The following is a 23,787-nucleotide window of genomic DNA, read 5'->3' on the forward strand; positions in this document are numbered from 1 at the left end:
TCTAGTACCGCGCAACTTTTCCCGGTGCATTAAACCCACTATATAACTTCCACAAAACAGCCACCATACCTACCTATTACGTCATTTCCATAGCCATTCCGAGATATATTGCCATGCAACTTCCACTGTTCCATTTATTATGACACGCTTCATCATTGTCATATTGCCTTGCATGATCATGTAGTTGACATAGTATTTGTGGCAAGGCCACCGTTCATATTTTTTATACATGTCTCTCTTGATCATTGCACATCCCAGTACACCGCCTAAGGCATTCATATAGTCATATCTTTGTTCTAGTATCGAGTTGTAATTCTTAAGTTGTAAGTAAATAAAAGTGTGATGATCATCATTATTAGATCATTATCCCATGTGAGGAAAGGATGATGGAAGATATGATTCCCTCACAAGTTCGGATGAGTCTCCGGACTTAAAAAAATAAAAGAGGCCAAAAGAAGCCCAAATAAAAAATGAATGAAAAATGAGAGAAAAGAGAGAAGGGACAATGCTACTATCCTTTTACCACACTTGTGCTTCAAAGTAGCACCATGATCTTCATTATAGAGAGTCTCCTATGTTGTCACTTTCAAATACTAGTGGGAATTTTTCATTATAGAACTTTGTATTTCCAATGATGGGCTTCCTCAAATTGCCCTAGGTCTTCGTGAGCAAGCGAGTTGGATGCACCCACTTAGTTTCTTTCGAGCTTTCATACACTTATAGCTCTAGTGCATCCGTTGCATGTCGATCCCTACTCACTCACATTGATATTTATTGATGGGCATCTCCATAGCCTGTTGATACACCTAGTTGATCTGAGACTATCTCCTTCTTTTTGTTTTCTCGACAACCACCATAATCTATTCCACCTATAGTGCTATATCCATGGCTCACGCTCATCTATTGCGTGAAAGTTGAAAAAGTTTGAGAACATCAAAAGTATGAAATAATTTCTTGGATTGTCATCGGGGTTGTGCATGATTTAATACTTTCTGTGATGAAGATGGAGGATAGCCAGACTATATGATTTTGTAGGGATAACTTTCTTTGGCCATGTTATTTTGAGAAGACACGATTACTTTATTAGTATGCTTGAAGTATTATTGTTTTTATGTCAATATTAAACTTTTGTTTTGAATCTTATGGATCTGAATATTCATGCCACAGTAAAGAAAATTACATGGATAAGTATGTTAGGTAGCATTCCACATAAAAAATTGTTTTTATCATTTTCCTACTCGAGGACGAGTAGGAATTAAGCTTGGGGATGCTTGATACGTCTCCAATGTATCTATAATTTTTTATTGTTCCATGCTATTATATTATCTGTTTTGGATGTTTTATATGCATTAATATGCTACTTTACATAATTTTTGGGACTAGCCTATTAACCTAGAGCCCAGTGCCAGTGCCAGTTTCTATTTTTTTCCTTGTTTTTGAGTTTTACAAAAAAGGAATACCAAATGGAGTCCAAACGGAATAAAACTTTAGCGATGATTTTTCTTGGACCAGAAGACACCCTGCAAACTTGGAGTTGAAGGCAGGGGAGTCCCGAGGACTCCACAAGCCATAAGGGGGGCACCCTGAGGGCTTGTGGGCCCCTCGGAGCTCCTCCAACCCTAATTCTTCCACTATAAATTCCTAAATATTCCCAAACGATCAGAAGCGCCACCAAAATACTTTTTCGCCGCCGTAACCTTATGTACCCATGAGATCCCATCTTGGGGCCTTTTCCGGCATCCTGCCGGAGGGGGGTTCGATCACGGAGGGCTTCTACATCAAATCTATTGCCCTTCCGATGAAACGTGAGTAGTTTATCACAGACCTACGAGTCCATAGCTAGTAGCTAGATGGCTTCTGCTCTCTCTTTGATCTTCAATGCAATGTTCTCCTCGATGTTCTTGGAGTTCTATTCGATATAATCTTCTTTTGCGGTGTGCTTGTCGAGATCCGATGAATTGTGGATATATGATTAGATTATCTATGAATATTATTTGAGTCTTCTCTGAATTCTTATATGCATGATTTGATATATTTGTATTTCTCTTCGAGTTATCGGTTTGGTTAGGCCAACTAGATTGGTTCTTCTTGCGATGGGAGAGGTGCTTAGTTTTGGTTTAAATCTTACGGTGTCCTCACCCAGTGACAAAGTAGGGGTAGTGAGCCACGTATTGTATTGTTGCCATCAAGGGTAAAAAGATGGGGTTTCCATCATATTGCTTGAGTTTATCCCTCTACATCATGTCATCTTACTTAAGGCGTTACTCCGTTCTTTATGAACTTAATACTCTAGATGCATGCTGGATAGCGATCGATGTGTGGAGTAATAGTAGTAGATGCAGGCAGGAGTCGGTCTACCTGACACGGACGTGATGCCTATATTCATAATTATTGCCTTGGGTATCGTCATAACTTTGCACTTTTCTATCAATTGCTCAATAGTAATTTTTTCACCCATCGTATTATTTTCTTTCAAGAGAGAAGCCTGCAGTGAAACCTATGCCCCCCGGGTCTATTTTCCATCATATATTTTCAGATCTATAAACCAAAAATACCAAAAATACCTCGCTGCGTTTTATTTACTTTTACTTTGTTTTACGTTTTAGTAATCTTTTATATCTATCTCTATCAGATCTCATCCTTGCAAGTGACCGTGAAGGGATTGACAACCCCTTTATCGCGTTGGGAGCAATAGTTTGATGTTTGTGCAGGTGCATAGATTGGAGACTTGTGCGTACCTCCTACTGGATTGATACCTTGGTTCTCAAACTGAGGTAAATACTTATCTCTACTTTGCTGCATCACCCTTTCCTCTTTAAGGAAAAAACCAACGCATGCTCAAGAAGTAGCAGGAAGAATTTCTGGCGCCGTTGCCGGGGAGGTTCTACGTCAAGCCTACCAAGTACCCACCATAAACTCTCATCTCTTGCATTACATTATTTGCCATTTGCCTCTCATTTTCCTCCCCCCACTTCTAAAACATTTTCAGAGAAACACCAAAAGATTTGCCTTTTTTATTCGCCCTTCTTCTGTTCGTCTTTTCGTTTGCTTTTTGATTGCATGTGTGCTAGATTGCTTGCTTTGTCACGATGACTCAAGAGAATACCAAGTTGTGCGACTTTTCCAACACAAATAATAAAGATTTTATTAGCACTCCGATTGCTCCCGCCACTAGTGCGAAATCTTGTGAAATTAATGCCGCTTTGTTGAATCTCGTTATGAAAGATCAATTTTCTGGCCTTCCTAGTGAAGATGCCGCATCCAATCTAAATAATTTCGTTGAGTTGTGTGGTATAAAAAAATATGTGGATAATGATATTGTTAAATTGAACCTATTTCCGTTCTCACTACGAGATCATGCTAAAACTTGCTTTTCATCTTTGCCTAAAAATAGTATTGATTCATGGAATAAGTGTAAACATGCTTTTATATCCTTTTCCTCCCGCTAAGATCATCTCCCTTAGGAATGATATAATGAATTTTAAGCAACTTGATCATGAACATGTTGCCCAATCTTGGGAGAGGATGAAATTGATGATAAGAAATTGCCCTACTCATGGTTTAAGTTTATGTATGATCATTCAATTTTTTTATGCCGGATTGAATTTTGCATCTAGAAATCTTTTAGATTCCGTCGTGGGTGGTAGTTTTATGGAAATTACATTAGGAGAAGCTAGTAAACTCCTAGATAATATTATGGCAAATTACTCTCAGTGGCATACCGAAAGATCTTCTACTAGTAAAAAAGTGCATGCGATTGAAGAAATTAATACTTTAAGTGGAAAGATGGACGAACTTATGAAATTGATTGCTAGTAAGAGTGCTCCTATTGATCCTAGTGATATGCCTTTGTCTACTTTAATTGCGTTGGTTTTCCCTTGAAGAGAAAAGGGCGATGCAGCAAAGTAGAGATAAGTATTTCCCTCAGTTTTAGAACCAAGGTATCAATCCAGTAGGAGGTACGCACAAGTCTCCAATCTATGCAACTACACAAACAATCAAACACTTGCACCCAACGCGATAAATGGGTTGTCAATCCCTTCACGGTCACTTGCAAGGATGAGATCTGATAGAGATAGATATAAAAGATTACTAAAACGTAAAACAAAGTAAAAGTAAATAAACACAGCAAGGTATTTTTGATTTTTTTGGTTTATAGATCTGAAAATATATGATGGAAAATAGGCCCGGGGCCATAGGTTTCACTAGAGGCTTCCCTCTTGAAAGAAAATAATTCGGTGGGTGAACAAATTACTGTCGAGTAATTGGTAGAAAAGCGCAAAGTTATGACGATATCCAAGGCAATGATTATGAATATAGGCATCACGTCCGTGTCAGGTAGACTGACTCCTACCTGCATCTACTACTATTACTCCACACATCGACCGCTATCCAGCATGCATCTAGAGTATTAAGTTCATAAAGAACGGAGTAACGCCTTAAGTAAAATGACATGATGTAGAGGGATAAACTCAAGAAATATGATGAAAACCCCATCTTCATCCCCTTGATGGCAATAATACAATACATGCCTCGCTACCCCTACTTTGTCACTGGTGAGGACACGACAAGATTGAACCCAAAACTAAGCACCTCTCCCATTGCAAAAAGAACCAATCTAGTTAGCCAAACCAAACCGATAATTCGAAGAGAAATACAAAGATATCAAATCACACATATAAGAATTCAGAGAAGACTCAAATAATATTCATAGATAATCTGACCATAAATTGACAATTCATTGGATCTCGACAAACACGCCGCAAAAGAAGATTACATAGGATAGAACTCCAAGAACATCGAGGAGAACATTGTATTGAAGATCAAAGAGAGAGAAGAAGCCATCTAGCTACTAGCTATGGACCCGTGGGTCTATGGTAAACTACTCACGCTTCATCGGAAGGGCAATAGAGTTGATGTAGAGAGCCCTCCGTGATCGAATCCCCATCCGGCAGGATGCCGGAAAAGGCCCCAAAATGGGATCTCACGGGTACAGAAGGTTTCGGCGGCGGAAAGTATTTTGGTGGACGCTTCTGGTAGTTTGGGAATATTTGTGGATTTATAGAGCTGAGAAGGAGGTCGGTGGACTCCTGAGGGGCCCACAAGCCAGGGGCGCGCCCTGAGGGCTTGTGGATCCCTCGGGACTCTTCTGACTTCATCTCTAAGTTTCGTAGATGTCTTCTGGTCCAAGAAAAATCATCCCGGAAATTTTATTCCGTTTGGACTCCGTTTGGTATTTCTTTTCTGTAAAACTCAAAAACAAGGAAAAAAACAGAAACTTGCACTCGGCTCTAGGTTAATAGGTTAGTCCCAAAAAATAATATAAAATAGCATATTAATGCATATAAAACATCTAAAACAAATAATATAATAGAATGGAACAATAAAAAAATTATAGATACATTGGAGGCGTATCACTTCGCAAAACCGCAAAAAATGGTTTCGCTTCGCCAGATTAAAAAACCACAAAAATGGTCGCGATAGGGATCGAAACGACTACCTCCTATAGAGGTACACGCCGCGGTAGCCACCACGACTGGCTCGTCGATGTGTAAGAATTACAGTGTGCTAAACTTAAAGAAACTAAAGGCGACGACAAAACTTAAAACAGTTTGTGGAAATTCCAAAAAACTTTTGTTCCTTTTACTAGTTCTTTCTGGTTTTTCTTCACAGTCTTATTCTGTTATTTCTTTTTCTCGTTTTCTTTGTTTTTTATTTTTTAATATTTTTTCCTTTTTCTTTTTAAGCTTTTCAAAAAGTTTAAATATGGTTCATAATTTTCAAAAATGTTCTTTTTATAAAAATGTGTTCATATTTCTAAAACAATGTTGACATTTTCGAAAAATGTTCCTGATTTTTTGTTTGTTTTATTTCTTTTTCCTTTTCTTCAAGAGAAATTCAAAATATTCAAATTTTGTTCGTATTTTTATAAAATGTTCTGTTTTTGAAAAAAATGTTCTCAAAATTCAAAAATTGTTCTCGTTACAGAAAAAAGTTCAAAACTTTTGAAATGCAGAAAATGTTTATAAAATGTTCGCACTTCCAAATTTGTTTGGAATTTTTCAAAATTGTTCTCTATTTCAAATTTTGTTCTCAAGATTAAAAAAAGTTTGTGCTTTAAAAAATTGTTCACGCTTCCAAATTTGTTCGGGATTTTTCAAAATTGTTCTTTATCTCAAAATTTGTTCTCAAGATTCAAAAAAGTTCGTGCTTTAAAAAATTGTTCGCGCTTCCAAATTTGTTCTCTATTTCAAAATTTGTTTTCAAGATTCAAAAAATGTTCGTGCTTTAAAAAATTGTTCGCGCTTCCAAATTTGTTCTCCGTTTCAAAATTTGTTCTCAAGATTTAAAAAATGTTTGTGCTTTAAAAAATTGTTCGTGCTTCCAAATTTGTTCTCTGTTTCAAAATTTGTTCTCAAGATTCAAAAAATGTTCGTCCTTTAAAGAAATGTCACAAATTCCAGAAATGTTTGCGTAATCGTACATTCAAAAAGTTGTTCACTACAGTAACTAATTCCGGTTCGACACAGTAGTCAAGTCCGGTTGTACCTTGTGCTAAGTTATTTTCGATGCGGGCTGTTCCACTACAAACAATGCTAGTTAGTTAGAGTGGCTGGGAGCACGCTCTTCCAATCTGTTGGTTGCCGGTTCGATTCCTCCCAACATGCCTCCCACCGTTTTTGCTTTCTTTTGATTCCAGTGGTACAGCGCGATGGGCCGGCCCAGTCAGACTACCCCCTGTGCGTAGCGACGCCAGTTTGACGCATAGAGCGTCCAATATGAGCTCCCCCTAGCACCGGCCTTTTAATATTTGTTTAAGAAATCAAATGGATAAAGTTGGGCCGGCCAACTGTCGCCAGCGTGTGCCTGATGGGCTCGTGGCATAGGCGTATTGCCAGCAGCCCAGCACCAATCACCCCGCCGATTTAGTCACCCAGACTTGTCCACAAATTTGGCTCAAAAAAAAAAAAAGACTTGTCCCCAAATCCCAAACCCTAACCCGAAGTGACCACGGCGAAGAGCGACTCGGAGTGGAAGATAGCGGCCGCGGAGGCTAACCCTAACCCGAAGATGGCGGCGGCGGAGGAGAGCAAATGGGAGGAGTGGAATATGGTGGCGGCCGAGGAGAGCAAAGGGGAGGGGAGCTGCTCCACCTCGATTCATCAGGTCGCCCCCGGCAAGGATTTCGTCAATATTCCCTTCTATGCCGACGAGGGCCCTGCCTGGTCGCTGCTCGTCGGCGTCACGAGGGGCGACCTACGCTTCCACCGTCTTCGCGTGGCGAGATCAGGGCGGATCTCCGGTCGGAGCAACGAGGTGCTGGAGATCTTTCACGACCTCAAAAAGCCGCCGGGGTGCAGCTTGAGGGCCGACGCCGCCTTGGCTCCAGACGGCCGCTCCCTCTGCGTCGTGCAGCAGGTGGAGAACGAGCAAACCCACGCCCTGCAGCTGCAGCTGGAAGCCGAGGAAAAGCTGCGGCCCCTCCCTCCGCTGGCTTGGAGATCGCTTGGCCGGTGCATGCCCATCTCCGCGGACGGCCACATATGGGCGGTGTCCGCGATCCAGCTTTCTGTCTCCAGTTTCCACCTGGTCATGCAACGCCTCTTCACCCAAGAGGAAGAGGATGCAGCGGGAGGTCGTTGGGAGCTGGTTGGCAGACCCTTCAAGGAAGATTGCAAATTCGACCGCTCCCTCCCCACCTGGGATGGTAGCTTCCTCCAGGGCTACGTGGTGCTCCCTGGCCATGGCCTGGATGGGGGCACGCTGATTTTGCTCTCCCTCCAAAATGGCGTTTTCTTCACCTTCGATTGTTCGGCCACCCCGGAGATCCAGTGGACCAAGGTAACCCACACTTCAGACGAGTACTACCTCCCTATCAATGGCCGTGGCTTGTACGCACAAGAAAGCAATGCCATCTACATGCTCTGGAACAACGTGGTCTACGAATACAAGCTCACGGTGGTAGATGAAGAGGAAGAGAGAGGGCTGACAAGGCTCAAGCTGCATCCACCTGCGAGGATTGACTCTGTTTGTCCTTTCATTACATTGAAAGGAGATGGCTTCCTCACCCATCTGGGCTGGGGGGTCATGTGCTCTGTGTGGATCAGCCTCGACCTCTCATGCGGGTGTGACTACCTACATGCCATTGTTACCACCTTCCAAATTGGTCCCTTGCCCGGGGATGTCAAGGTCCTCCACTCCACCTTCCGTCGGGTGGACATGTTGCCCATGAAACACATGGATGAATTTAAATTATGCTTTGTGCAGTAAGTTTCTCTCTTCACTAATCCACTAATCCATGTATTCATTTTGTTCTTGCTTACAAATTAATCTTTTGTCCACTAATGAATCCCCTAGAGAGTATATGGACGACAAGGTGTTGCCTCAACTCCAGGAAGAAGTCCTTGATGATCCTTGCAGGTCTAGATATTTGGTTTCAAGTTTCTTGTGTGTCCCAACTTCTTGTGCCTTAAAAGCTTTTTAGTGCATGACATATTTTTTGCCTCTTGCATGCAGGCATTATCTCCCACCAAGTCCTCCTAAGTACGTGAAGCCACATATCCATATTGACAAGGATCTCTTGTTTATTATCTGCCAAGGTTGTTCACAATCATTTATCTATAGATATGAAATCAAGATGGATGAGATTCCAATGTTAGAAAGAGCCCCTCCTCTCAAACCACATTACATTGTACATGGAGATGATGATGGTCCCAGCCACTTTTTTCTGAGTAGCTCAAAACTATGTGCCATCTCCTTCCTAAAAGATGGCATGGATGTGTTTAATCTGGACACCACAAGTCACACTATGGATATACTTGCACGCCGACCTGTTTCCGTTGATCCTTTTGTTATGGTTATCCGAGTTGGTCGAGCAACTTTTGCTCTTACCGAGACTCTCCAAGTTTACCGCAAGGCCTACCGTGTTTCTCCTCCTGGATCCACCTCATGGGTGCGCTATCACACAAACCAGTCTAATGTTCTTGACAGGAAGGTCAAGCTCTCGGGATATGTAGCAGTGGGTGATGATTCCTTTATAGTCTCTGATAGTGTCACATGTTCTTGTCTTCTCTTTGAGGTGGGCGCCAAGCAGTGGCATGTTGTCATACCTTGGACTCAATGGGGAGAATACCTACCAAGGCCTATGCCTAGACACAGCCTTTTAAAGGGCGCATGTGTGTTTGTTGATGGTTTTATCTACACATGCTCAAATTGCGGGCTTGCTGCTTATGAACTACTCTTTGAAAATGATCATGTGTACCTCAAAGGCCCAATCTTTTTGCCATTCTCATGGTTGAGTAAACAATGGGAGAGTGAAAGAATGTCTTTGGATTATGCTGGCAAAGAGGTGGACTCTGGTGCCATCTTGCTTTGGGTGGTGCAAGGTGAATCTCTCTCTCTCTCTCAATTATGCATGGTGATCAGTTTATGAAACTGTAATGTTCTTGTATATACAGGTGTGCAAGTTCAATATAGACCACCCAAGAATCAGCTATGGATAATGGCAGTCCGGGTTGAGACTGAGGAAACGCCTGTAAGAGCATGAGACCGGTGGAAATTAAACATGTCCTTTGTGCCACACCTCTGGTTGATCAAGTCGAAGGAATTGATCAGGAGGAAGTAACCAGAACCACATGCTTTGGGGTTTCTTCCTGATTCGGCGGATTGATGGGGAGCAAGCATTTATTAGTACCCTATTACCTTATGCTTTATTCTCTCATTTGACCAGTGACAAAGTGAACTTGTATGCAATTTATTAGTACCCTATATTACCCAATGCTTTATTCTCTCATTTGACCAAGTGACAAAGTTAACTTGTATGGTGAACTATGCACCTTCTTTGTTTGTGAACTTTATGCACCTTGCTTGGAACTTTTGGTGGACATTGAGGTATGGGTTCGGCTCCTCTACAGTAATGTTATTACTCTATTGCTCTCAAAATCTACCGTTAGTTTTAATCCAAATACTCTCTTTCATCTGCCTTAATTATGTTATTAATAAAAAAACTGTAACGATGCAGGAAGAACGGCAGTCCTCCGGCTGCTCGCGCCGGCCAGCTCAGCCGTCAGTCGTGCGTGTGAAACTGAAACGCACGGCGCCGCCGCCGCGGCCGGAGGACTGCCGTTCTTCCTGCATCGTTACAGTTTTTTTATTAATAACATAATTAAGGCAGATGAAAGAGAGTATTTGGATTGAAACCAACGGTAGATTTTGAGAGCAATAGAGTAATAACATTACTGTAGAGGAGCCGAACCCATACCTCAATGTCCACCAAAAGTTCCAAGCAAGGTGCATAAAGTTCACAAACAAAGAAGGTGCATAGTTCACCATACAAGTTCACAAACAAGGTGCATACAAGTTAACTTTGTCACTTGGTCAAATGAGAGAATAAAGCATTGAGTAATATAGGGTACTAATAAATTGCATACAAGTTCACTTTGTCACTGGTCAAATGAGAGAATAAAGCATAAGGTAATAGGGTACTAATAAATGCTTGCTCCACATCAATCTGCCGAATCAGGAAGAAACCCCAAAGCATGTGGTTCTGGTTACTTCCTCCTGATCAATTCCTTCGACTTGATCAACCAGAGGTGTGGCACAAAGGACATGTTTAATTTCCACCGGTCTCATGCTCTTACAGGGCGTTTCCTCGGTCTCAACCCGGACTGCCGTTATCCATAGCTGATTCTTGGGTGGTCTATATTGAACTTGCACACCTGTATATACAAGAACATTACAGTTTCATAAACTGATCACCATGCATAATTGAGAGAGATTCACCTTGCACCACCCAAAGCAAGATAATTATGTTATTAATCCAAATACTCTCTTTCATCTGCCTTAATTATGTTATTAATAAAAAAACTGTAACGATCCATGAAGAACGGCAGTCCTCCGGCTGCTCGCGCCGGCCAGCTCAGCCGTCAGTCGTGCGTGTGAAACTGAAACGCACGGCGCCGGCGCCGCCGCCGCGGCCGGAGGCCGGGAGTTCGCCCACCTTGTAAATGGCCTGCATGACTGGAGCATAAGTTCCTCAAGGAGACCATCATTTTTTAATAAATTGTGAGTTCTTGTAGCCCTACGATTGTTGTCTGGAGCAACCATGGAGAAGAAAGCTACTCCCTCCGTTCCAAAACCACGTCGAGTAATTTGGAACGGAGGGAGTAGCTGGTTAACTAGTGGAGGATGAATACATGTCTAGATGCATGAATTACTTAGCATTAATCTAACAAATGCTGCATGTCTGATCTCGGTGTCCTGTTTTGGTACTCGCGCGACGCCTTGTTCGCAGGTTCGCAAGCTCTGGACATACGACGGCGCCGGCGCCGGCACCGTGCGTGCTGATTTCACCTGCAGGCTATATGGACAACCGACCTGGTCGGCGCGTGGAGCTTATGACCGCCTCCGCGCGTCTCTAGTACGGGATGGTGTATTTACGATTTAACAAGAGAATTAAGTTGAAGTAAGGGGATCCATTGGATTAGCGTGGACGGCTGATATTAGAGGCTACAACACCCATACAGTAACAACTGAACTGCAGAGGAGCCGAACCCACCCTTGAGGGTATATAGTTAATTTTCTTTCTTAAGAATTCTGGTTTCCCTAAAATGATAAAATGACCATTGAAATAATCACAAACCAAATAGAAAATAGATTTCCTACTTTCTAACGGAGGTTAAAGCTCTACTCTTCTTGGTTTGCTTCCATGATGGGGAAGGCGCAAGAGAGGGCTGCATGGACGGGAATGTGTATAAGCTAAAACTAAGAGTGTGAACAACTTGCTCGAGTGGTGATTCTTGCATGAGCTTGAGCTTTGGAGGGTAAAGCATAATATTCTACTCCCCCCGTCTCATAATATAAGACCGTTTTGACACTATCTTACATTTTTAAAAAGTTGGTTCCAATTCTCTAAACATGCAAAATGTCCACCTCAACATCCCCACTAAACCATGCATTTAAGTTTGGGGAATTTGATTTTTTGCCCAACTTACTATAGAGTTTGCCAATTTGCCGCTACTTACTTTGTAATTGATATTTTCCCACCTTTTACCTTTCACTTTGACCTTCTACACACTGTCAGAAGGGTCCCATGTAAAATGACAAACTTACCCCTCGCGACCAGATTGACGAGAAACGAGAGGAGGAACTCATTCGTTCGCGACTCATCCCCTCCTCGTCTTTGCTTTTGTTAAGGATTATTTATAATCTAATAATCTCTGCTTAATTAACTACCGCCTTTTTTTTGAGAGAAATTAACTACCGCCTTAATATAGCATCCGTCATGCGGTTGTCACTTCGGGGAGACGTATCCCCTCTCCCTCTCTATCCCCTTGTAACAGTATATATAACACCATCAGCATCAATAAAGAGACACTTGATTCATTTACATCTCTATCGATTCTCTCTCTTGATTTCTACTTAAACACGTTATCAGCACGGCGTTAGCGCATGTCCAGACTGCATCCTGGCGGACGTACATGGAGAACCCTTCCTGGGCGGTGGTGTCTGAGGCCAAGACTATCGTCCGGCCATCCGCAGCGACTTCCTTCGGTGCACGCGCAAACTCTCCCGAGAGATGCCACGCGAGAAGAACGGGGCGAATAGCAGCGTCCGCGACGGAGATGGGAAGAAGAAGAGAATCAGAGACTTGAGTCAAGCACCACGCAAATTGGAGTACCAACTTCATCTAATTGCTACAGAGAAACAAGGTGCTACTTTTCCAATTTTCTTCATGCCTACACAAATTTGCTTTACCATGAACATAATCTTGCCTTGCGTTGGACGAAGGACGAAGACATCCACGACAAGCGACATCGCCTGGCTTCAGTCCCGTTGGACCAAGACACCGGCTCCAGCGACTTTGTCCCTGCCGCGCCACCGAATCACACCTCCATGTTGAGTCTTGCCGCCACCAACGGCGCTCTTCGGCGGCACGTCGCGGACCCGCGGCGACTCCTCTTTTCAACCATCGACTAGACTATTTGGGTATTCCATGATTTAAAAGACACATCTACATGATGGTCTCAAGTGTGTCTTTATCCACATGAAAACCATTTGTTGATTATCCTGACCATCGATTTCAAGCAAATCGAATGAGCAATGTTGCAGAATTTTCCTTCGTGCCTTTAATATGGCCTTAGGATAAAAGTTTAGCACTTTGTCCTAATGTCTAGACTCAGAATGGCTTGGTGGAATCCTTTATCCAGAGAATTAAGCTTGTTGCATTGTTTTTTACTTTGGAATTGCAACCTACCGACTTTACGTTGGAGTCATGTAGTTTTACACGGTCATGACCAAACTGCATAATATTATTCCCCTCTATCTTTGATACATGGAAATCTACCAAGTATTTTCCTTCTGCGGTAATTCGGTTACACACTGATATCACCGCCCCAGCATACATCATTGGCCCCTCAGCATATAGTTGGGATCTATGTGAGGAATAATTGTATTTCCGTCAATACCCCAAGCCCCTCGTATGGGGAGTTATTCAAGACCAGTATGTTGATTCAATGATGAACATTTCTAGGAATTAGGGGGGAGTTCAAGTACCACAAAGAATGCCAGGAAATTAGTGGAATGTTCAACACATTTTTGCCTCAAATCCATGTACTCAAAGATTTGAACCATGCGTTCAGAAGATTTGCAACACATTGTAAATAACCTGCCAGATTCATTTACTAACTATAAAGGTGTCACACAATCCTACAATCCTGGAAAAATATGCCTGAAAGAGTGAAGGTACCAACAAAAACCACTCCACTTCCCGTTCGATGCAACAGGGGGAGATGTATGGCAAAAGTACATCAAGATTTGGCTTCCTGCAAGCAGGGATATCAAGGCCTCTGCATCAGCAAATGCAAGTCTACTTCACATTGATAGACACCTAATGGGTAGTATACACCTAGTGGATGGGGAACCTCCACCAACCCAGGTCATAGTGCACACATTGACCGGGACATTGGAATACCCGACTCAATCGCATTGGGAAATCGCGAGCAGTCACCATGGGTAACGATATTTCCATCCACTATATATCAATATATAGATTCTGGAGAAACATATAACCGGAAGTCTACAATTGTCGACATACATTTCTCAACTAGATTGCAAAAATCTTTCACATGATTCAGGTCCAAAGACCATGGCCATGGCAAAGTGTAAACAACACTCGGAATGAACTCAAGCAAAGGGTATAATCTAGGAAGAAATGATCTTGCTCAATAATGGGAAGGTATTCATAAGCAATACCTACACCAGTTTTCATCTAGAAACAGGATTGAGAACAATGAGGTGGTGAAATGTAGAGCAAATATTGTAGCACTAGGGTTCACGCAGATACCCAACTATTTTCTAGAGGTGGAATCTCTTTCCGATAATATATATCATTGGCAATACAAAATCATCTATCTATGCAGTTGATAGATGTAGTGATTACATATCCATGTGGATCACTAGATTCAGACATAGATGGTTCCTAATGTAATATCACTTTTCAATCGAAATACAAATCGCAACATACATTGTTGTAAAACCAATAAGTCAATATACGGCTTATTTATTGTCGGTATATTTTGGTACAACCGACGTAGTGAGTTCCTTACACACAAAGATTACTCCTACACTGATGATTACCCATACATGTTAAGCATGTGATCATCTAAATGACGGAATTTGAGATGAAGGATTTTGGTAAAACCTCGAGCACCTTCACTCATACATTATGGTACATGTGCTGTCTATATCATGATTATATTGGAGAAATTGATTTTGGACAAATCTCATGCATCCATAACTCGCATGGCTTCGTTCTCTAGACGCAGAGAAAGATTGATTAAAATCATGAGTTGATGTGAATACGATATTGGGACATAGAGCTTCATATCATAGTGCCGTTGGATCGACCACACACAATTGGGTGAGGCTCAAGAATATCTTTCGATATCTCCAAGGCATCAAAAATTATGTCCTAATCTTCCAGTTTTAGAGAAATCTGGACACCAATATCATTGGATACATCGATCAGATCCCTACTATGTCAGATCGTAGACAAGGTTTGTGTTCCTGCTATGTGTGATGGCAATCTCGTGAGAGTCTTTGAAACAGACCTCGTGGCTATATCCACCTACCATTATCTCAAAGATAATGTTGCTTGTGTTGCCCGGATGCAAACATGTTCAATAATGAATATCACTATATTGCACATCTTGCAAGTCAAATCATGCAACCACGTTGTTGATTTATTCATGAAGTCTCTACCAACAACAACATTCCAAAACATGTTCATGGAATTGGTATTCGACGGCTTCGAGGTTTGCAAGAATCAGGGGGAGTATCTTCCTGAATTGTTCATGTTCAATGCATCATATTATACTCCTTTTCCCTTCATGAGCTTACTTCTATAGGTTCTCATCAAGGTTTTTAATGAGGTAATATCAACACAAGATCATATGTCATACTTTCTGTTTTCCCCACCGGGTTTTTTCTAGGAAAGTATATACAACATATTTATTGTCCTCTAAATTCTATGCGTTTCTCATATTGAGTTAAAAGAGACAATAACCATTAGATGTTGCATCATTTTCTCCTTATTTTTCCCACCGGGTTTGAAGGAGTTTTGGCAACATATCAAACACCTATCTCCTCACATTTTCCCACATGGTTTTTCGAGGAGACTTTCTCAAGTTGATGATGATGAACATACTCAAGGAACAACATACAAGGAGGAGTCTTTATCAAGATGATGCACATTCACAAAACAAGCATAGATTAGGGGGAGTGTTAAGGATTAATTATAATCCTAATAATCTCTGCTTAATTAACTACCATCTTAATATAGCAACCGTCACGCGGTTGCCCCTCTGGGGAGACGTATCCCCTGTCCCTCTCTATCTCAACAGACACGACCCTTTACTCGTGTCCCTTGTAACAATATATATAACATCATCATCAATAAATAGAGACACTTGATTCATTTACATCTCTATGATTCTGTCTCTCGATTTCTACTTAAGTAGCTTTCACACAGACGACGGGGCAACGACTAACTCCCAGGAGATCCCTGTGGTCAGTGGCGGCGACGACGCGGTGGTCCACGCGACGAAGGTGAGTCTTCTATCTCCTGCCCTGGCCCCTGACCACCTAGGGTTAGTGAAAGATCGTGGATGTTGCCTAGAGGGGGGGGGTGAATAGGCGCTTTAAAATAATTACGGTTGAGGCTTGAACAAATGCGGAATAAACCTAGCGGTTAATTTGTCAAGCACAAAACCTACAACAACTAGGCTCACCTATGTGCACCAACAACTTATGCTAAGCGAGAAAAACTACTTAGGTGATAGCAAGATATATGACAAGAAACAATATGGCTGTCACAAAGTAAAGTGCATAAGTAAAGGGCTCGGGTAAGAGATAACCGAGGCACGCGGAGATGACGATGTATCCCGAAGTTCACACCCTTGCGGATGCTAATCTCCGTTTGGAGCGGTGTGGAGGCACAATGCTCCCCAAGAAGCCACTAGGGCCACCGTAATCTCCTCACGCCCTCGCACAATGCAAGATGCCGTGATTCCACTAAGGGACCCTTGAGGGCGGTCATCGAACCCGTACAAATGGCAACCCTTGGGGGCGGTCACCGAACCCGTACACTTTGGCAACCCTTGGGGGCGGTCACCGGTACCCGTCAAATTGCTCGGGGCGATCTCCACAACCTAATTGGAGACCCCGACGCTTGCCCGGAGCTTTACACCACAATGATTGAGCTCCAAACACTACCAACCGTCTAGGGCGCCCAAGCACCCAAGAGGAACAAGCTCAAGGGCACCAAACACCCAAGAGTAATAAGCTTCTCAACTTGTAACTTCCACGTATCACCGTGGAGAACTCAAACCGATTCACCAAATGCAATGGCAAGGGCACACGGAGTGCCCAAGTCCTTCTCTCTCAAATCCCACCGAAGAAACTAATGCTAGGGAGGAAAATGAGAGGAAGAACAAGAAGGAGAACACCAAGAACTCCAAGGTCTAGATCCAAGGGCTTCCCCTCACATAGAGGAGAAAGTGATTGGTGGAAGTGTGGATCTAGATCTCCTCTCTCTTTTCCCTAAAAAACTAGCAAGAATCCATGGAGGGATTGAGAGTTAGCAAGCTCGAAGAAGGTCAACAATGGGGGAAGAACACGAGCTTAAAGGATAAGGTTCATTAGGGAAGAAGACCCCCTTTTATAAGTGGGGAAAAATCCAACCATTATGCTCACAGCCCGCACCGAGTGGTACTACCGCTCCAAGGAGCGGTACTACCGCTAGGGCGGTAGTAGCCCTTTGAAACACAACAGCGAGGAGGCAAAAAAGCCAGAAGAACCGTCGGAGCGGTAGTACCGCTTGACCTCACGGTACTACCGCTAGGGGTAGCGGTACTACTGCTAAGGGTAGTGGTAGTACTGCTTGCGAGCGGTACTAAAAAATTACATCCGTGCCTACCACCGCTGGACTTGTGACGAGTTTTTGGTCCCGAGCGGAAGTAGCCACGGAAGTAGCCGCGGTAGTACTGCTCCAAGAGGTAGTACCACTCCCAAGAGCGGTAGTACCGCTCCCAAGAGTGGTAGTAAAAAATTACATCCGCCCCTGTCCGCGGTAGTACCGCTGCAGCCTTTTCAGAACACCAAAACTGACACAACTTCTGCAAACGGACTCCGAATTCGACGAAACCAAGTTTGTTGGAAAGCAAGAGACAAGGGCTAACACAATCTTGATAGAAATACCAATAATAAGCAAATGAGAAAAGGCCCAAAATGAAATGGTGAGAACCCTTCCTCGGATAAGACCGGTAAAACCTCCAACATCGAAAACATCATAGAAGACGCATGCAAACTCCGTTTTCGATGAACTCAAGCTTGTCATCAAGATGACCATAAGCTCTAAGACTCACAAAGAGAACCAAACAAGAACCAAGAAACATGATGCAAGGATGCAATGGTTTGAGCTCTCGACGAATGATACAATCAAGCTACTCACTTGAGAGCCCCCCTTGATAGTACAACTATCGATCCTATAACCCGGTCTCCCAACTACCACCATGAGACCGGTAAAATAGGAAACCTATCAAGGGCAAACCTTTGCCTTGCACATGGTCCACTTGAGCTAGATGATGATGATCTTGACTCCCTCAAGTTGGCCCACCTTTCTTGATTGCGTTAGCTCGATGAACACTAGATGATTACTCCCCCATAGTCCACTATGGCTGAGCCACTCTTCGGCACATCTTCACAAGTCCATTGTCACCACAATGGACGGCAAGCTTCAAGCACTTGATCTCTTCGTGATGCTCCACTTGAACTTGCACACGGCAATCTTGATGACGATCACCACTTGATGTCATCCTCTCCATGGGTTGAGTGATATCTTCCTCTTGACGCAAGCCCATGAACACGTACCTAACCCCACATAGAACTCTCACATAGGCCATGGGTTAGTACACAAAGCACAATGGACAATGCTTACCATACCATGGCATCACTTGATCCCTCTCGGTACATCTTCTACGCTTTGTGAGTTGATCAACTTGATTCACTCTTGACTTAGTCTTGATCAACCTAGAATCTTTCCAACTCTGTTCATTTGGATGATGTCTTGAAGGTAAACATGAATGATCACACAATCTTCTTCTTCAAGACATGCTTGCAATAAGCTCAACTCTCACATGACCAATCTTTGGATAATTCCTTAATAGCACCTTGGTCAACACAAACTCTCCTTGAAACCAACACATGTACTCCAAGAAAAGCCTATGGACAAAACCTTCAAATATAACTCAAGGCAACCATTAGTCCATAGAGATTGTCGTCAATTACCAAAACCAAACATGGGGCACCACATGTTCTTTCAATCTCCCCCATTTTGGTAATTGATGACAATCACTTTCAAGAGAGTTTATATAAGGAACTATGCATCACCATGCAATGCAACAACCAATGATGCATGAGTAAGAGATGCAAATGCTTAGGAACAAAACCAAAGCAAGAGGAGAGAATTCTCTAAACTTCTCCACAAAACTCTCTGAAACTTCTCCCCCATTGGCATCGATTGCCGAAATGGGAGAAAAGCTTAGAAGGCCAATATAAATTGTGTTCCTCCATAATTTGTGTATTTCTCAACAAGAGAGTGGAATGCAATACACAAGTTTGACGGTAAATACTAGGAGGAAAACAAACTATATTTAGGCCCAAAGTTTACAAAAGAAAGATATGCCACAAAGACATAAGAAAGAGAGAAACAAGCAAACAAGCAATCAAAAGATACCAATTGAAGCAAGCAATCAACGGATATCAATTGAGCCAACTAGACCAATGATCCTACGTGCCACATGAATGAAATAAATTATGATATGAGCAAAGGAGTGTTCTAGAGAAACTAGAGAAGCTCCCCATGATTTGTGCACAATTTAGTTTTGTAACTGGATACAACGAGCACAAAATAGGATCGTCACTCCCCCAAGATCAATAGAACCTCACGACAAGTGCAAGAGAGAAACAGAGTGTTCTAAAGACACTAGTGAAGCTCTCCATGATTTGTGCACTCCTTACAATATTTGCATTAGGATACCAAGTGCACAAAAAAAAGGATAATCACTCCCCGAAAATCAATAGAAACTCACAACAAGTTGTAGGAAACAAAGGCTAGCACTTGCAACAAACAAATGGTTGAGGAACATATAAAAGAGGCAACTTAAGAGTAGGCTCAACCAAAATGATGTGTGTGAGTCATGGCAAAGCACTTGAGAAGACTAATGTACGGATGAGCATTAAGCATCAACATAGTCTTGGATAGTGGCGATACAAGGTGCATGACATGTCCTCCCCACACACACCAAGCAAAAGGGTTCACAAGCACAATAAAAAAGCAAAATAAATAACCAACACTAGTTACAACCCATGGTGAAGATGGAAGATGAAAGCCTCATCAAGACGAGGGATACCAATTAAGATGGCAAAAGCCTCGTAGAGATAAGCATGAGGAAAATAATCTTCACCACACAAGAGTGCATCAAGATGCAACGAGATACGATACACACTCAAGGCAAAAGCTTTCACGGAGCCACCAAAGAAATAACATAAGAAAGACAAGGTGGACATGAAAGAAAGGATATCATCTAGATATGCAACTTCTCTCAAGTGTATAAGGTTCTAGGTAGACGAAATCATGATGATATATATATCTACAAAGAAGGATGTACACTCGAAATAGTTACAACACGAAGGAACAAGATATCCAAAAGGAAGTCATACATATACCAATAAGATATTTGCTTGGAAGCATAACACATGGCTAGATATGGTCTTATAGTATATAAATGAATTCCTACCACACACCCATCAAAGACATCACAACTAGCAACATGAGATCATCGTTGAGATGCTTTGAGAAAGGAAACAAGTATCACAAGATGGAATGAAAATCATGCTAAGATGCAACCTACACAAGGTTGAATGCTAGAAAAGAATGCATGAAGAGATACTTGTTACCGAGATATCATTGGAAGGATGTAGTAGATACCAATTAAAGGTAGGTAGTAGTTCACTGATGTCAGGACCGGATTTTCGGGATATCAATTTCCCAGAAAACGGCCTTTGTACTCACCAGCCCCAGGATTACTGTTAGCTGATGAGGCACCAACTTGATACAAGAATTCCGAGCAGAGTACAAAATATGTAGTACAAGACCATTGTGGCCTAGGAGTACAACACATGGTTTCTAGTGGTTGATGGCGGAAGCGGTTTGTGGTTCATCTGCGTCTATGGGACTCCATTTCCCACAAGAACAGCTGACCAGGATAACTCCTATCTTTGCGAGGCTGCTATCACCTTTACATGGGTTCCGGGCCTGTCGTCATAACGCTCTCCTCCACGCAAGGAATCTGGCCAAGACAATAGCCAGGGACAAGCCAGTGAGTACGTTTGAATGTACTCGCAAACATTATGAACACGGGTATAAAATAATGAGGGATAATCATGCTCCGAAATATTTATGATGATAACGTCTGTCACGAAATCAACGGAATCCGGGATGCACGCATGCAGGTAAAATATGAACATGCAATACGGGAGTAGGAATAGAATGCGCTGATCGAGTGTCTGAAATGACTCCTCGAAAGGGTGCAAATAAATTAACAATGCCGCAGTCGGGCGTCTGAGCGACACCACATAAAGGGCTTATAAAGAATGATTAAATAACAAGCATGCCGCAGTCGGGCGTCTGAGCGACACCACATAAAGGGCTTATAAAGAATAAGTAAATAACAAGCATGCCGCAGTCGGGCGTCTGAGCGACACCACATAAAGGGCTTAGAAAGAATAAGTAAATAACAAGCATGCCGCAGTCGGGCGTCTGAGCGACGCCACATAAAGGGCTTATATAAGAATAATCACAGTGAATATCCAGGAGGTAGAACCGTCCCAGGGATACTCAATAATTCAAGTAATGTAAATGGTTAGTCCATAATAATAATAAACATAATCCTCATATGTCATAGGTCATAAACAAAATCTAGTCTAGCCGTTTCTCCATCCGAAGACCGTCACTAGACCCATCTCAGACTGTAGTCCTTACACATGGATGTGGCTGTCCGAATAGATATAACCTCTGCAGAGGGTGTACTCTTTACCCACGAGTAACGGATTTATTTAGTCCATCGGGACTAATTCCGCCTACGGCCTTTTAATTGAAAACACGCCTGACCTGCACACACCAGCTTAACTTACCGGTGTCTGGAATCACCCACGACACTTGTCAAGCAAAACTCTAAGTGGGGAGGCTACAACCTCGACATAGCATGGGATCGAATTTATATCGCGCGCTCTAAGGGGTGCCCCCTCTCGGTCCCAACCGGAAACACCCATGCCCCCGGACCAGGTGGCATGCCTACCGGATGCATCCGGTATCTTCCACCATGGCCTCTCTGTACGGTGTGTGCTTTGGTAAGGGGTTGACAACTTACTGAACCATACCCTACCTGCGGCAGGGACAAGTGGTAGTACAAAACAAGTAAGGGAAAAAATTACTGAACAAGACTCGACCTACGACCGACTCAGGGGTCCAAGTATTCTCCGAATGGTTAGCATAACCAAAATATTTCCATACAGAATCACTGCTCATCAAGCCTTATCATGCCATACCGGACATACTCGTCTCGACGAGGAACTAGGGACAAGCTCGCGTCTACCCAAGACCACGACTCTCCCGGCTTCCTGCCGGTATGCATGAAAAAGCACGCGAGGATGATCACTATCACCAGCATATCCATTTCTAACAGTAAAGCATCTCCAATATGCACTCATGCGTGTGACTGTATCGCTACATAGAAATAACGCATGCTCCAAGTCAAGGTGGTGTTGTAACCGTATCAAAACGCCACACAAAATATTACGCCAGAGTTCTGAATGCTTGCCTTCAAGAGTATGCAAGGGGGTGCACTATTTGAAAGTTTTCTTCTCTCTCCATTTCCTATTTTTTTTTTCAAATAACAAATATTTCAAAAACAGTACAAAAAGTTGTCCCAAATATTTTTGAAATAAATCTTAAAATAAACTAGATGAAATTTGAGAGAGGTAGGAAAAAGAATCAACTCGTTTGGAGTTTTATTTTAAAAGATATAGCCAGTCAAAGTTTGGTCAAAGTTCTGTTTTTAATAAAACCAGAAAAAGAAAACGTTTCGATACAGAATACGCTTTCGGGGTAGGGGATACGTACTCGAGGATATACGCTTCCACTTAAGCCAGCGTGGGTGGCGCGGGGGTCGCTGACAGTGGGTCCAGAGGGCCCACTGGTCAGGTTTGACTAGTCCCCCTCTCCCTCCTCTCTCTCTGCCCGAACAGAGGCGGGACTCCGGCGATCGCCGTCGATGAACGGCAGCTCCCCACGGGTATCCGAGGGCGGGGATGGACCTGCCAGACCGGGGCGGTCCTCCCGGTGGTCGTTGGGTCGACGGTGGTGGGAGGAGTCGCCGGCGGCGAGCTCCGCGGCGGAGGGGGCTACGGGAGTGAATGGGAGTTTGGGCTCCGGTGGTTTCCGATCGGGGCTGAGGCGCTGGGCAGCTCCGCAAGAACAAGGGGAAGCGGTTGGTGGTGTTGGATGGGCGGGGGATTGCCTGGTTGCGACGAACGGCACCGGAAGGCAGCGGCGGCCGAACCGGCCGGAGGTGGGGGAGATGGCCTCTTCCGGTCAATCCACGGTTAGGGGAGCACTAGGGGGAGGCCTGAGGTCGCCTGAGCGCTCGGAGGGGCTCGGGGCCTCCTTTTATAGGCGTTCGAGGCTGGTCCCGCGGCGGCCGTGGATAAGAACGCCGGCGACCGCCGCGCTGTAGCTGCAGGGCGACGTGGCGGCGACGAGCGCGTGCCGACGGGCTTCAGGATAAGCTCGAGCTGCTCCAAGGGGCAGCTGGCGCGCTGGTGTGGCTTGGGCGGCGCCGTCCGTGGCAGGAGCTCACTGCCGACGCCGGCGTGCCGCCAAAGGCTCTGACGGCGGCGCTGTAGGGCGCCAGGGGCGGCTTGGAGGGTTCTGGCGAGTGGGTGAGGGTAGTGCGCGGCTCTGCAGGCGAGTAAGGGCCAGGGGCGGGACGCGGCAAGGGCGGCAATGCGACGCGGCGACTCGGTGCGCGCACGTGCAAAACGTGCGCTCTAGGCGCACCCAGAGCACGCACGGGACGTGTTCGACGAAATGCCAGGGCAGCCTAGAGTGCGAGAGGGAGGCTGGCAATCAACAGGACAGGGATAGGGGTAGCTAGGAGCTTAGTGGAC

General features: G+C 43.7%; 1 pseudogene; it reads left to right on the forward strand.

The window, feature by feature from the left end:
- The first annotated feature begins 6,954 nt into the window (after positions 1-6,954).
- Positions 6,955-9,884, forward strand: LOC109769042 (uncharacterized; annotated as a pseudogene).
- The last annotated feature ends 13,903 nt before the right edge of the window (positions 9,885-23,787 follow it).

This window comes from Aegilops tauschii, chromosome 2 (assembly GCF_002575655.3).
Source record: "Aegilops tauschii subsp. strangulata cultivar AL8/78 chromosome 2, Aet v6.0, whole genome shotgun sequence".
Lineage (NCBI taxonomy): Eukaryota > Viridiplantae > Streptophyta > Magnoliopsida > Poales > Poaceae > Aegilops > Aegilops tauschii.